Source organism: Nerophis ophidion, linkage group LG01 (genome assembly GCF_033978795.1).
Source record: "Nerophis ophidion isolate RoL-2023_Sa linkage group LG01, RoL_Noph_v1.0, whole genome shotgun sequence".
In the NCBI taxonomy this organism is placed as follows: domain Eukaryota; kingdom Metazoa; phylum Chordata; class Actinopteri; order Syngnathiformes; family Syngnathidae; genus Nerophis; species Nerophis ophidion.
Genome location: NC_084611.1, coordinates 29,218,721 through 29,234,401, shown reverse-complemented (window position 1 = coordinate 29,234,401; position 15,681 = coordinate 29,218,721). Strand labels below are relative to the sequence as shown.

General features: G+C 35.5%; 1 long non-coding RNA gene across 3 annotated transcripts; it reads left to right on the top strand.

The window, feature by feature from the left end:
* Window positions 1-8,119: 8,119 nt before the first annotated feature.
* On the top strand, window positions 8,120-11,876 carry LOC133552864 (uncharacterized). 3 transcript variants are annotated; one of them, XR_009806781.1, is made up of 3 exons: window positions 8,120-8,281; window positions 11,020-11,235; window positions 11,310-11,876. It is a non-coding gene; the product is annotated as an uncharacterized LOC133552864 (long non-coding RNA). The 3 variants fall into 3 exon arrangements; XR_009806780.1 differs by having other exon boundaries at window positions 8,120-8,285; XR_009806783.1 differs by lacking the exon at window positions 8,120-8,281 and adding an exon at window positions 10,457-10,884.
* Window positions 11,877-15,681: the final 3,805 nt, after the last annotated feature.

The window sequence follows — 15,681 nt, the reverse complement described above, 5'->3', positions numbered from 1 at the left end:
ACCTTTTTTACTATTTGATTTAATTTTGTTTTATCATGAAGAAGAGGCAGCTGGATGTCTAACACCACAGGCTTAAAATAGGTTCATAAAATGTTCATAATATTTAAATATAAAACAGATTCTATTATGGTTTTAAGACTGGAGAGGAGGGCAATGCAAGGCAAACAAAGCCTGTAATCCCTGCAAGTTATGTAATGTTGGAGGTGAAGGAAAGGATCCTGCATTATCACTCTGACACCACCTGCACGAAAAATCCCACAGTGGGTGGGATTAAATGCAGTCCTACATTACAAACCCGCACAATTAATCCCTTTGATAATAACAATAATGATGATAATCCATCACTGAGACCCAAATGTGATGATCTGAATGTTTATTCTTTGCTGGAAAATGACAAAATAGAATTCATCATGCCGACCACTGTTTGAGGCTATGGGGTTTTTTTTTTCACATGCAGTTTACATGATCTGTGATAAGCTTTCCCAAAAGAAAAGTCAGAAAACATAAAATGTTAGAAGTCAAAAAAACAAATCTTAACCTGACACTATTCAGACTTCATTATGACCTGCAAACGTCCTGACAATTATTGTCTTATCTTTATAATTATATATATATGTATATGTATATATATATATATATATATATATATATATATATATATATATATATATATATATATATATATATATGTATATATATATATATATATATATATATATATATATATCCATCCATCCATCCATTTCCTACCGCTTATTCCCTTTTTGGGGTCGCGGGGGGCACTGGCGCCTATCTCAGCTACAATCGGGCGGAAGGCGGGGTACACCCTGGACAAGTCGCCACCTCATCGCATGGCCAACACAGATAGACATACAACATTCACACTCACATTCACACACTAGGGCCAATTTTAGTGTTGCTAATCAACCTATCCCCAGGTGCATGTCTTTGGAAGTGGGAGGAAGCCGGAGTACCCGGAGGGAACCCACGCATTCACGGGGAGAACATGCAAACTCCACACAGAAAGATCCCGAGCCTGGATTTGAACCCAGGACTGCAGGACCTTCGTATTGTGAGGCAGACGCACTAACCCTTCTTCCACCGTGAAGCCCTATATATATATATATATATATATATATATATATATATATATATATATAATATATATATATATATATATATATATATATATATTATATATATATATATATATATATACACATATGCATATTGATAATTTTCGATACTTTTCTAAATAAAGGGAACTACGAAAAATATCGATATCGGCTTTATTTTTCTAAATAAAGGGAACTACGAAAAATATCGATATCGGCTTTATTTTAACAGAAAATCTTACAATACAGTAGGTTTACTGTTTCCTATTGCACTCAAAGAACAATGATAGAAGGTTAAATAAAAATTAAAAGGCATTAAACACATTGGGCTTTTCTTGTTGCACTCAATGAACAATTTTCCATATTACATGTAGTCTACCATAATCAAAAATTAGGTTGGAATGTAATAAAAAACTTTATTGACATTGTAATAAATAATTCATGATTTATGGTTGCCACTCCTGGCCTGTGCTTTAAGAAAAAAACAATTAGTAAGTACTAAAAAATTATTGAAAAATGTACACAGATAAGCCATGTAGCAGGTAAAACACAAAAATGTATATTTTCACCGAAAAAAAATATATCGAGATTTATATCGAATATCGAGTTTAAGCAAAAATATATCGAGATATACTTTTTCGTATATCACTCAGCCCTACTTTGTGGAGCACCTTATAAAATCAAAATCTTTTGATGTTTTTAATGTCCTTTGTGTTCTTTGATGTTACATGTGTGTAAGAGGGATGTCTCCTATGGCTATGAGTTGTTTTTTCCCTTGGCCTCAGTCTGGACCCCTCTTTAGGGGCCCAGGCTTGGACCGATTTTTTTTATCCCCCCATTCCCCCTACATTGTTTACCTGTATCTCACCTTTTTTGCAAGGGGCGCCGGAAGTTGGCAGACCCGTCAGCGATCATGTTTTGTCTCCCTGTATTGTTTTTCTGATCTTGAATGGGATTTTGCTGAATATTTTAATTTCTCCTCTGGGATTAATAAGGTATTTCGGATTCTGATTCTGAAAATGGTGCACAGAGTGCTTCACATGACAAATAAAGTAAAACCATGCATATTAAAAAAGTAATAATACATTATGGCAATTGTTTGTTAAAAGCCAATTTAAATAATTATGTTTTTAGTTGAGATTTTAAAGCTTCTAGCGCCGTGATGGCTCGCAAATCAGGTGAGAGGGAGTTCCATAACTCTAGTCCTTGGTACTTCTAAAGATGTGTGTAAAGATGAGTGCAGATTTATTGGTGGGTGGCTAACAGTTAAAATATCAGCCAAGTATGCTGGTGCCAGACCATTGATGGACATAAAATCGAAAAGAAGGATTTTAAAATGGATTCTATAACAGACTGGGAGCCGATGGAGATTAAAGAGAACCTGGGTAACATGGACATGTTTTGGAGCATGAGTGAAGATTTTGTACTAACTGGAGCTTGCGGCGGAGTGACTGATTGAGTCCACTACAGAGGGCATTACACTAGTCCAGTCTAGAGCTGATGAGAGCATGAATGGATTTTTCACGGTCTGCCTTAGGCAGAAAAGGCTTCACCTTTGTCAAAAGTCTCAGCTGGAAAAATACCCGCTCGAACCACCGAGTTAATTTGTTTTTCTAATTTAAGGTCGCTGCAGGAGCGAGGGCTGGGGCGCTAAAGCTGCGTGCACGATGACGTGCATCAGGGCTAAAAACAATGAACTCTTTTTTGCGCTCATTTAAATGCAGAAAATTCTGTGACAGCCGTAGTTAAAGTTCCAATAATAGTCACGCACACTCACTAGGTGTGGTGAAATGTGTCCTCTGCATTTGACCCATTCCCATGTTCACCCCCTGGGAGGTGAGGGGAGCAGTGAGTAGCAGCATGCACAACCCTCGGGGATCATTTGGTGATTTAACCCCCCCTATTCCAACCCTTGATGCTGAGTGCCATTTTTATACTCTTTGGTATGACTCGGCTGGGGTTTGAACTCACGACCTTCTAGTCTCAGGGCGAACACTCTGACCACAAGTCCACCGAGCCGGCTAGTTTAATGTCATTGATACAGCTATGGAGGGAATGGAGTGCATTTTTGTCACTTATAATGGGCAAATAAAGCTGCACATCATCAGCATAAAAGTGGAAGTTAACATTGTATTTGGATATGATTGAACCAAACGGGAGCATGGAAAGAGAACAAAGAATAGACACCAAGGATTGAACCTTGGAGTACACCAGAATAAAGTAGAGATCATGAATCATTACTGAAAGGACCTTTTGGAGAGGTATAAGGAAAACCATTTTAGCACAGATCCACGTTGGAGGGACATGAGAACTGCATGGTCCACAGTGTCGAAGGCACCTGTGAGGTCCAGAAGGACTAGCACAACAGATTTGTTGGTGTCAAGGGCCAAAATAATGTTATTTGGACTTTTGAATCCTGATTGAAACTTGTCAGTAATGACAGATATAACTGAAGTTTTTCCATGATCATGGAGAGAAAGGGGAGATGTGATATTGGACGGATTTTGGATGGAATGGATGGGTCTAGGTCAGGAGTCACCAACCTTTTTGAAACCAAGAGCTACTTCTTGGGTACTGATTAATGCGATAGGCTACCAGTTTGATACACACTTAAATAAATTGCCAAAAATAGCCAATTTGCTCAATTTACCTTTAACTTTATGTTATTATTAATAATTCATGATATTTATCTTTGTGGAAACACTGATCATCTTATTGATTTCTCACAATAAATATATATAGAAAAATATACATATTTTCATAAATATATTTCGAGTCTTTAGAATTCTAAATTCAACTGGAAAAAAACAAGAAAAAAATAGCTAATTCGAATCTTTTTGAAAAAATTAAAAAAAGAATTTATGGAACATCATCAGTAATTTTTCCTTTTAAGATTAATTTTAGAATTTTTATGACATGTTTTAAATAGGTTAAAATCCAATCTGCACTTTGTTAGAATATATAACAAATTGGACCAAACTATATTTCTAACAAAGACAAATATTTTTTGGGAATTTTAATCATAATAAGTTTGAAGAAATATTTCATAAATATTCTTCGTCGAAAAAACGGAAGCTAAAATTCAGAATTTAATTATAATGTATTTATTATTCTTTACAATAAGAAAATAAATTTACTTGAACATTGATTTAAATTGTCAGGAAAGAAGAGGAATGAATTTAAAAGGTAAAAAGGTATATGTGTTTAAAAATCCTAAAATAATTTTTAAGGTTGTATTTTTTCTCTAAAACGGTCTCTCTGAAAGTTATAAGAAGCAAAGTAAAAACATAAATGAATTTATTTAATCAAGTAAAGAACAAGTCTTTAAAATATTTTCTTAGATTTTCGAATTCTATTTGAGTTTTGTCTCTCTTAGAATTAAAAATGTTGAGCAAAGCGAGACCAGCTTGCTAGAAAATAAATAACATTTGAAAAATAGAGGCAGCTCACTGGTAAGTGCTGCTATTTGAGCTATTTTTAGAACAGGCCAGCGGGCTACTCATCTGGTCCTTACGGGCTACCTGGTGCCCGCGGGCACCGCGTTGGTGACCCCTGGTCTAGGTAATGTTTTTTTTAGAGTTGTTTCTGCCAACAGCATGCTGCAGGGCAGTGGAGACAATACCCAGCCTGAAGAAGCTGTTAATAAGGAGAACAAGGCCTGGACCAATGGTGTCAATAACCTCCAGCATTATTTTCGCAGGTATAACATCTCGAGGGTTTAATTGCTGGGCTGTTTTTTTTATGATGAGAAATGGACGGTAATTGAAATCTTTGGGATCGATTACCTGACAGACTGCACTTTAAACCTGATATTCCCATAAGGTAGCCTTATCGACAATCATTTTTGTATTATGTAATTGTTATATATTGTAAATATTAGGGCTGCGAATCTATGGGTGTCCCAAGATTCGATTCAATATCGATTCTTGGGGTCGCGATTCGATTATAAATCGATTTTTTCGATTCAACGCAATTCTCGATTCAAAAACGATATTTTTAAGATTCAAAACGATTCTGTATTCATTCAATACATAGGATTTCAGCAGGATCTACCCCAGTCTGCTGACATGCTAGCAGAGTAGTAGACTTTAAAAAAAAACTTTCATAATTGTAAAGGACAATGTTTTATCAACTGATTGCAATAAGGTAAATTTGTTTTAACTATTAAACAAACCAAAAACATGACTTATTTTATCTTTGTGAAAACATTGGAAACAGTGTGTTGTCAAGCTTATGAGATGCGATGCAAGTGTAAGCCACTGTGACACTATTGTTCTTTTTTATTATTTTTATAAATGTCTAATGATAATGTCAATGAGGGATTATTAATCACTGCTATGCTGAAATTATAACTAATATTAATACTGTTGTTGATAATATTCATTTTTGTTTCACTACTTTTGGTTTGTTCTGTGTCGTGTTTGTGTCTCCTCTCAATTGCTCTGTTTATTGCAGTTCTGAGTGTTGCTGGGTCAGGTTTGGTTTTGGAATTGGATTGCATTGTTATGGTATTGCTGTGTATTGTTTAAAATAAATTAAATAAAAAATTAGATTTTTTTTAAAATGACAACGTGAGAATCGCGATTCATATTCGAATCGATTTTTTCCCACACCCCCAATATATATATACTATATATATATATATATATATATATATATATATATATATATATATATATATATATATATATATATATATATATATATATATATATATATACTGTGTATGGGGATTTTATTTTATTTATTATACGTGGGTTCCCTCCGGGTACTCCGGCTTCCTCCCACTTCCAAAGACATGCACCTGGGGATAGGTTGATTGGCAACACTAAATCGGCCCTAGTGTGTGAATGTGAGTGTGAATGTTGTCTGTCTATCTGTGTTGGCCCTGCGATGAGATGGCGACTTGTCCAGGGTGTACGCCGCCTTCCGCCCGATTGTAGCTGAGATAGGCGCCAGCGCCCCCCGCGACCCCAAAAAGGGAATAAGCGGTAGAAAATGGATGGATAATAATAATAAATAAAAGGCAATTATATACAGTATATAGGAAATAAAGTACATATTTAAATAAATAATTACATGTAACTATATGATTAAATGATTAATACTAGAGTGTGCCGATTGCTATTTTATCATAGTATTATATTTAATAAGCGGTAGAAAATGGATGGATGGATGGATGGATGGATGGATAATTTATTTTGATCTACTTTATTTGTAGGAGAAACAAATATATACTTTAAAAGCATGTTTGCTAATTAATGCCATCACTCTAATAATAATAATATGTTTGATACTCTCTGCAGTTGAGCAAATAAGCAACTCCAACCAGGAGATGGGTGTAACACATGTGTCAAATACATTTGCGGAGACTATTAGGCTCTTGTCTTTCTATTTACTCTTTGCACACTTCCTAGTCACGTGACTGCCACAGTCCAATCAGCTGTAGGTATATATCGGTAGCCGAAAGTGACAGGTATGCTCTTGCTCTAGTTAATCTTTGGCAACTCGGCGCACTCCTCCCTTGTCACGTGACCGCCGCGGTCCAATTAGTGGTGTTTATAATCTGATAGCAGGAAGTAGCCAGGAGACAGGACATGAGAGATGGATTGCATTTCGGCTCGAGGTAGGCTTTAAACCTTGTTTTCACCTGAAATATTGTGCTGACTGTTTTTTAAACTACATGCCTATTTTGTAACTTTATAGAGCCGACTTCCAGCGCCAGATTCTTTGTCATTAAGCTGTGTTTGACTGTAGAAGCTCAATTGGTGAGTCCATATTTATGACAATTGCACTTTAAGCATTCATCTTTCTTCATTGCAACAGTCTTTGTGGCATATTTTCAATCGTCCATATAAAAGCTTTATGACTTAAACTAATGATCACATTTGTGTATTGAATGTACTTTTATGTGTTTAGATAATAAGCACATTTAGTGCACTGACTGCTTTGTATAGGTCATAATTATGCTGCTAATGGTTATTTTAGCATTTTATTGCATATTGTGATTCTGTTGTTTATTGATTTATATTGTACAATATTGAGGAAAGAACTAGAAATTATCAAATATTTATTATGAATACTTGATAATATAATATTGAATAATATATTATGAATATGTGATGGTATATTGTTAGATAATATATTATGAATACTAGATAACGCATTTTTGTGTTATTTAATGAAGATTTGTGTACACATGGATTTATAAGAATGGTTCTGGCTCTTACACAGGCCAGGCTTCTCTTTTTGATAGCGAGCTAAGGAAAATAATCACCTAGTCCAAGGATCAAGTTTGGAAGATTCCAGCCAGGAACCTCACCACCTGCTCTGTCTGAGCTGGTAGGAGGCTCTCGAGCCAACCCTTTACAATCATCACTTTACCTGCAGCACATGGACTATACTGCCATCTTTTTTTTTTCCAAGAACTACCGGTATTATCTGAACTGATATTTAAACAAGATCCAGAGACTGATTAGTTAAATGGAATTGTATACATGTATATAGTACTTGTGTTTTTTCTCTTAAAATTTTTATCATGTTGAATGGCCATTCAACTCATTGTGTGTGTGTGTGTGTGTGTGTGTGTGTGTGTGTGTGTGTGTGTGTGTGTGTGTGTGTGTGTGTGTGTGTGTGTGTGTGTGTATTTATCTGCTGTCCATCACTAATTCTCTAATACACGGTGTCAACCAAACTACAATTCAAGCTCTGTCTCTCTCTATGAGTTGAAACTAGTCTTCTGTTCCTAGCCCATAACACCTCTTATATATATATATATATTGCATTGCTTTGTAGCACGTATAGGTTACAAGTAAATATATAAATTGCCCATCCATCCATTAATTTTCTACCACGTGTCCCTCCTGGGGTGATGCTGTGCAAAGGACAGGCACTTTAGCAAAGATATTGTGTAATAAAATTGTCTGTGACAGTGTCAATAAAAGTGTGCATCATTTATTGCAGTGTTATGTACTGTAGGACATCATCAGTTCCGTCTGTAGCGCATCATTATTTTTGTATGCCACAGGTGTCGTCTCTACTTTGCGATGCCGCCTGGTGTTCCCGTCTGTCCCCGCCTCTCCCTGACCCCTGATGCCTTGGCTTTGATAAGTTGCCATGACGACCAGCCAAGGAGCCACCCCGCCTTGTCGGTCGAGCAGCTCTCAGTGGGTGGGCTCCTTCTTAACACTTTTTTTTTTTTTTCCCCGTTCTCCATTTTTTGTATTAATCTTTTCATCCACTCTAAGTAGATTTGTACCCGGGGTTGACGTGAGAGGTTTTACTGCATATACTGTGACTTCATTATCATCCACATATGAGGCCACACACAGGACACAACATTAGGAACACCTAATTAGATCCACACCTTTTTCAAGAATAATTATTGCTCAGTGTGGATTATTATTGTGGTTGTAGTTTGCATTGCATCATACTGACAGCTGTTTATGTTTACCAAATTATGTGATGCCGAGCTGCACGCCTGCAATAATAAAATACAGTAGCGCATTGTTCAGCTTGTTAAACGACTTAAAAGTTTATATTTTTAAACTTATTCAAAAATCTTAACTGTTTACATCTGCGATAGGGTGGCGACTTGTCCAGGGTGTACGCCGCCTTCCGCCCGAATGCAGCTGAGATAGGCACCAGCACCCACCGCAACCCCAAAAGGGACAAGCGGTAGAAAAATGGATGGATGGAAAACGCTACTTCTGAGATTGCTCAAGAGGTGTCCTGGCTGGTCCACAAGTACTGTTGGACATAAGAGGCTGTCACACCCTACTTTTTTTTACAGAATGATGCTTTATTTGTGCCATTTAAATCATATTTTGTATTTATACATATATATATTTTTTTTCTTTTTTTTGTTTTTTATTTGTAACCGGATGAACAGCAGAAAAAGGCTGGATGACCTTTTAAATGACTCCATTCATAAGAATATTTTCAACTGGCTGCAAATGTATTGAATTATGTTTAACTAGGACCTTTCACAATTTGCATGCAGATGACTAAATATGTTCCCTATAAAGGATACATTCTCTCTGACTGTGTCAACTAGTTTGACACAACTGTTGCATAAGCGCTCACTTGACTGTGCAGACGTCCCTAATATTGTGGCTTATCAAAACCAATGCAAATCTGTGTGCGTGTTACCCGCATGCCGTCCTATGAGGGGCTGTTAGGAACATTATTCAGAGTTACCTCTCACATACACTCTGTACTGAAATGCTCTCACATAAACAACTGAAATCCTTGCACACATACTACTGAAATTGTTGTCTCTCACATGCACGTGTAAAAAGCTCATACACAGGTGAAATCCGTTAATACATACTATCCATCCATCCATTTCCTAACGCTTATTCTCTTAAGGGTCGCGGGGGGGCGCTGGTGACAATCACTAGTGACAAATAATTCCAGGTGTGTGTGTGTAAGTGAGAGAAAACAAATCAGTAGTGTTTATGAGAGTGTTTCAGTAGGGTGTGTGAGAGAAAAATATTTTAGATGTTTATGTGAGAGCATTTCAGTAGTGTATGTAAGAGTGTTTCAGTTGTGTGTGTGTGTGTGAGAAAAAGATTTCAGTTGTTTATGTGAGAGCATTTCAGTAGTGTGTACAGCAGTGTTTCAGTAGGGTGTGTGAGAGAAAAAAAACATTGTAGTTGTTTATGTAAGAGCATTTCAGTAGTGTATGTTAGAGTGTTTCGGTAGTGTGTAAAAGAATGTTTCAGTAGTGTGTGTGTAAGAAAAACATTTCAATTGTTTATGTGGGAGCATTTCAGTAGTGTATGTAAGAGTGTTTTGGTATTGTGTAAAAGAGTGTTTCAGTTGTGTGTGTGTGTGTGTGTGTGTGTGTGAGAAAAAGATTTCAGTTGTTAATGTGAGAGCATTTCAGTAGTGTGTATAAGAGTGTTCCAGTAGTGTGTGTGTGAGAGAAAAATAGTTCAGTTGTTTATGTGAGAGCATTTCAGTAGTGTGTATAAGAGTATTTCAGTAGTGTGAATAATAGTGTTTTAGTAGTGTGTGTGAGAGAAAAACATTTCAGTTGTTTATGTGAGAGCATTTCAGTAGTGTGTTTGAGAGTGTTTCAGTATTGTGTGTGAGAGAAAAACATTCAGTTGTTTATGTGAGAGCATTTCAGTAGTGTGTATAAGAGTGTTTCAGTAGTGTGTATAAGAGTGTTTCAGTCGTGTATATAAGAGTGTTTCAGTAGTGTGTGTGAAAGAAAAAATTGTCAGTTGTTTATGTGAGAGCATTTCACTAGTGTGTATAAAAGTGTTTCAGTAGTGTGTATAAGAGTGTTTCAGTAGTGTGTGAAATAAAAAAAATTCAGTTGTTTATGTGAGAGCATTTCAGTAGTGTATAAGAGTGTTTCAGTAGTGTGTATAATAGTGTTTCAGTAGTGCGTGTGAGAGAAAAACATTTCAGTTGTTTATGTGAGAGCATTTCAGTAGTGTGTCTAAGAGTGTTTTAATAGTGTGTGTGAGAGAAAATATGTCAGTTGTTTATGTGAGAGCATTTCAGTAGTGTGTAAAAGAGTGTTTCAGTAGTGTGTGTGAGAGGAAAAAACATTTCAGTTATTAATGTGAGAGCATTTCAGTAGTGTATGTAAGAGGTAATTTTGAATAATGTCCCTAACGGCCCCTCATACCGCACGGCCTGTGCTTTGTTTGTGTCTATTTGCAGACAAGCTTCAGACACGCTGATAACCTGATCACCAGCATGATAAGTGACTCTGCACCCCCCCAGCAGTACTGTACAAGATGAATGCCCTGTAATGCATATGAAGATACATGACGTTGATAACCAGCCCTGCATTTCTTCTTCTGGCTCATTCCTCCTTGTTTTTCCTCACACACAATCAGCTTGCAGACTGATTTGGACTGCTTTTTTTTTATTGTTGATTCAGTGCTACAAAGCTCATGATGACCAACCCCCCACACTCCACCCCACCTGGAAAAAAAATGCATGGATTGAGCATACGTCAACGCTGACTGCTGGTCGCATACAACACACACAGTGGGCACGACACGAAGCTGCGAGCTGGCACAATTAGTTGTGGTTGGTTGGCAGCGGAGGCCTGGGAGACGCACACACATAGCACATGGACCGAGCTTGAGTTCAAGTATGTGCATTGTTATTGTCATAGTCTTTTGCTCTCCATACAGTCAGTTAACATGTCCTTTTTGTTCTTTTTAGGAACTTCCAACGTGTGGCTGATTCCTTCAATATGAAAGCTCAGTGGACACTTTACTAGGTACACCTGCAGGCATGGAACCCATCACAAAGGACACAAAGTAAAAAGCCAAATGAAGGTTGAATTATTACATTGAAATGAATGGCATCAAATAAATCATTGATATGTGTTATGTTTTGTTTTTCCGGATACAATCGTTCCTCACCACGTCATCACGTGGTAGGACTAAATTGAGCATTTCCAAGCATAAAATGACCAAATAAACTAAAACTATCAATACTGCACAGTAAAAAATTTACCAATTTTAAAGCATTTTTTTTACAATAAAGTTCCGTAATCAAAACTAACTGTAACATCACAACAAGTGACTCTAAGAATTGTCATACCCTTTTATTTCACAGTAAAATATTATACATGCCACTGTTAGGTAATGCAGTTATGAGCCGGAAAATTTGCAGTGAATTTATAATGAACATTTTTAAAGCATGGCCACTAGATGAGACCAAACTGATCAGTATTGTGGCCACTGATTGAATCAGAATATATATATATATATATATATATATATATTAGGGGTGGGCAAATTAATGCGTTAATTACGAGTTAACTCATCAATCTATTAACGCCGACAATTATTTTATCGCACATTTGCGTATGTTGTTTTCATACTTTTATTTTGTTAACGCCTTTTCTTAAAAAGATGGCGTCGCCCGGATGGGCTTCGGGGTCGAGGGGCTCTTGGTAAAGATGGAACATTTGGCAAAAATACCGGACAATTCTGCAAATTTCATGGCTGGCTTACAGCGTGGTCACTCCGGGATCACTTACGACCGCCAGACAATTCTGAATGTGGATAGATTGGGCCGTTTTGGACTGAATGACGCGTGCTTGCTAGACCGGCTAGCTAGCATGGGAATACTTTGCCGGCTACATCCAGCGGCCTGTGAAGCAGCGGAGTATATGTGTTGTCTGTCTATTTATGAATCATGCAGACCAGGAGTGTTGGCTGAGTTCTTAACGTTTGCTTTCAGAGCGTGCATATCACAACATACAAGATGCCGTCATGGCGACACACAACCTATACCGGGCTACCGTGCATGCTCCTCACTCCTGTTGCATGCTGGGTAGGGTAGTTCTTTTTTTCCCTGGCTCATAACATCACAATATAGTACCATGTATATGATGCGTTCAGTTTATCAAAGAACCAAGCAAACAATCGGAAAATTCCCATCATATCAATTCCTAGATATGGTCATAATTATTTTAAGTGCACTAGGCAGAATAAACACAACATTATTAATATTGCTACTATGGATAATTTGATCAAAAATTCCCTAAAACAGCCCACTACCTATAATATAGGTTTTTCAAACATAAGATTCCTGATAAAAAAAATGTTTCTGCTGTTACCTCAGAAATTGCCTGTTCAGATGTTATGATTGTGGCTCAGAGATTTGTATGTAGATTATATTTATTTTCCATAACAAACAGGATAACTTAAATACCCTGGCAGTGGCAATAAGCTTAAATGTTTGTATTTACATTTTTTGAGTTGATTTTCATAAAATATGCTATTTAACTGCTACTGTTTAACAAGGACTGATTTAAATTGTGTTTGCACAACAAATGTTTTGGCGCTTTTGTTCATGTGAGAGAATATTCCAATAAAGGTGCATTACACACTACTTTTGAATTCATTATTGGGCTTTGCGTGTACAATGCACTTAATCGTGATTAATCCGAGAAATAATGCGATTAGCTTTGATTAAAATTTTTAATCGTTGCCCAGCCCTAATATATATATATATATATATATATATATATATATATATATATATATATATATATATATATATATATTCATATATAAATAAATATTGCAGTGATAATCACACTGTGGTATGTGTACCACTGGTGGTATGCCAAAGAAATGTGTAAATATGTGCTGTATATAGAGTATCATTGTTGATCATGGGTATGCATTGTGTGTAATGTTACAGTGGCCAAAAATATTAAATATACTTCTTAAATAAAACCTCTGCCTTGTTTTTAATTAATACTTAGGCCTATTAAGCATTTGTATTACAATGTTGGTCAGTCTGTTAATACTCGGAGAGCAATGTGTTTTCTGAGGTGGTTCTTTTTTTAGGGAAACAATGTTATATTGGATTAAAAGAGTGCAAAGTTGACTAAAGGGTGTTATGTCATGTCTAGAAAGCTTTCATAATGTAAAAAAAAAAACTTATTAGGTTGGTTATAAACAGGGTTGTTGTATTTTAACGATGAAGATATTGATTTATAATTTATTATTCCTACTTGAGGGAATTTCTATATTGCAGTCATGAACGGAATCAATTAATAGCAATAAATGAGGGGCTACTGTGTTAAAAAAAAAAAAAAAAAAAATAGTATGTATTGGTTCATACCGCTCCAACAGTATTATATCAGTATTTAATCAGTGAAACTGTGGCACACGTGGCACACCAAAGATCTGATTCGTTATTTAGTCACAGTGTTTTCTTGTCCTATGTTAATGTTCCAGGCAATCTAATTTTCTGTGTATTTTCAGTGAAAAGAAATAAAAATAGAAATAAAAATAATAATTTTCAGTGAATGTATAGGATAGGGAAATGTAAGTCATGGCTTCAGCCATTTCCTTTTTCGGTCATTCTTTTCTTGTTGTGTGTATGTCTATGATTGTTAATACGCATAATCTGTGCTGTTTAATAGCTCACACACACTGGTTGATTATATGACGGAGATAAAATAATTTAATTTAATTTAATTTCATATTCAGAGACGGTGTTACTGTTCAAATTGTCTCAAATGGTACAGTGGCCAAAAATATATAAAAAGAAACAAACTCTGCCTCGTTTTTAATTAATACTTAGGCCTACTATGCGTTTGTATTACAAAGTTGGTCAGTAGGTTGGTACTTGGAGAGCCAAGTGTTTACTGAGGTGGTTCTTGGTAAAAAAAAATAAAAGGAAAGAAAAAGAAAGATTGAGAACCATTGGATTGGAGCTAGAAAACTCACATCATAAATAAATAAAAATACATACATACATATATATATATATATATATATATATATATATATATATATATATATATATATATATATATATATATATATATATATATATATATATATATATATATAGATATTATTTGGATGGTTATAAACAGGTACTCCAACTATGAAAATATTCAATTTAAAATGAATGATTCCTACTTGCGGGAATTCCTATATTGCAATTATGTACAAAACCAATTAATAGTTTATTATTGTTCTTCGGTCAATGGACAACAAAATAAACAAACAGTTGTACAATCATAGATTGAAAATGAAAATGAAAATAGTGAGGGACTACTGTGGTCAAATAAAAGCAATTATTTATTGGTTCATACCTCTTCAACAGTATTATATCAGTATAAATCAGTATTAAATCACTGTGGTATGCCAAATATTTGATTCCGTATTTAAGTACAGTGTTTTGTTGTCCTATAGTCAAAGACAGTGTTACTGTTCAAATTGGCTGTAATGTAACAGTGGCCAAACATATTTAATATACTTCTATCATCTGCCTTGTTTTTAATTAATATTTAGGCTTGCTACGCTACTGTATTTTAATAACTGTCATTAAAATATTACTTTTGAGTGTTTTCTGAGGTGGTACTTGGTGGAAAAAAAGTTTGAGAACCACTGCAATACATCTTTTAAATAAAATATAAAATGCAGTAAAGAAAAAATGGTAACACTTTAGTATGGGGAACACATATTCACCATTAATTATTAACATGCAAATTAGTAACATATTGGCTCTTAATTGGACATTTCTAAGTACTGTAGTACTTAAGTAAGTAATGCTATAATAATAATTATATATATCTATATCTATATCTATATCTATATCCATCCATGTTCTACTGCTTATTCCTTTTGGGGTCACAGGGGGCGTGGGTGCCTATCTCAGTTACAATCGGGTGGAAGGCGGGGTACACCCTGGACAAGTCGCCAACACAGATAGACAGACAACATTCACACTCACATTCACACACTAGGGCCAATTTAGTGTTGCCAATCAACCTATCCTCATGTGCATGTCTTTGGAGGTGGGAAGGACATGCAAACTCCACACAGAAAGGTCCCGAGCCCGGGATTGAACCCTGACTACTCAGGACCTTCGTATTGTGAGGCAGACGCACTAACCCCTCTGCCACCGTGAAGCCCCCATATATATATATATATATATATATATATATATATATATATATATATATATATATATATATATATATATATATATATATGTATATATGTATATATATATATATATACATAAATATATATATATACATATATATATATAC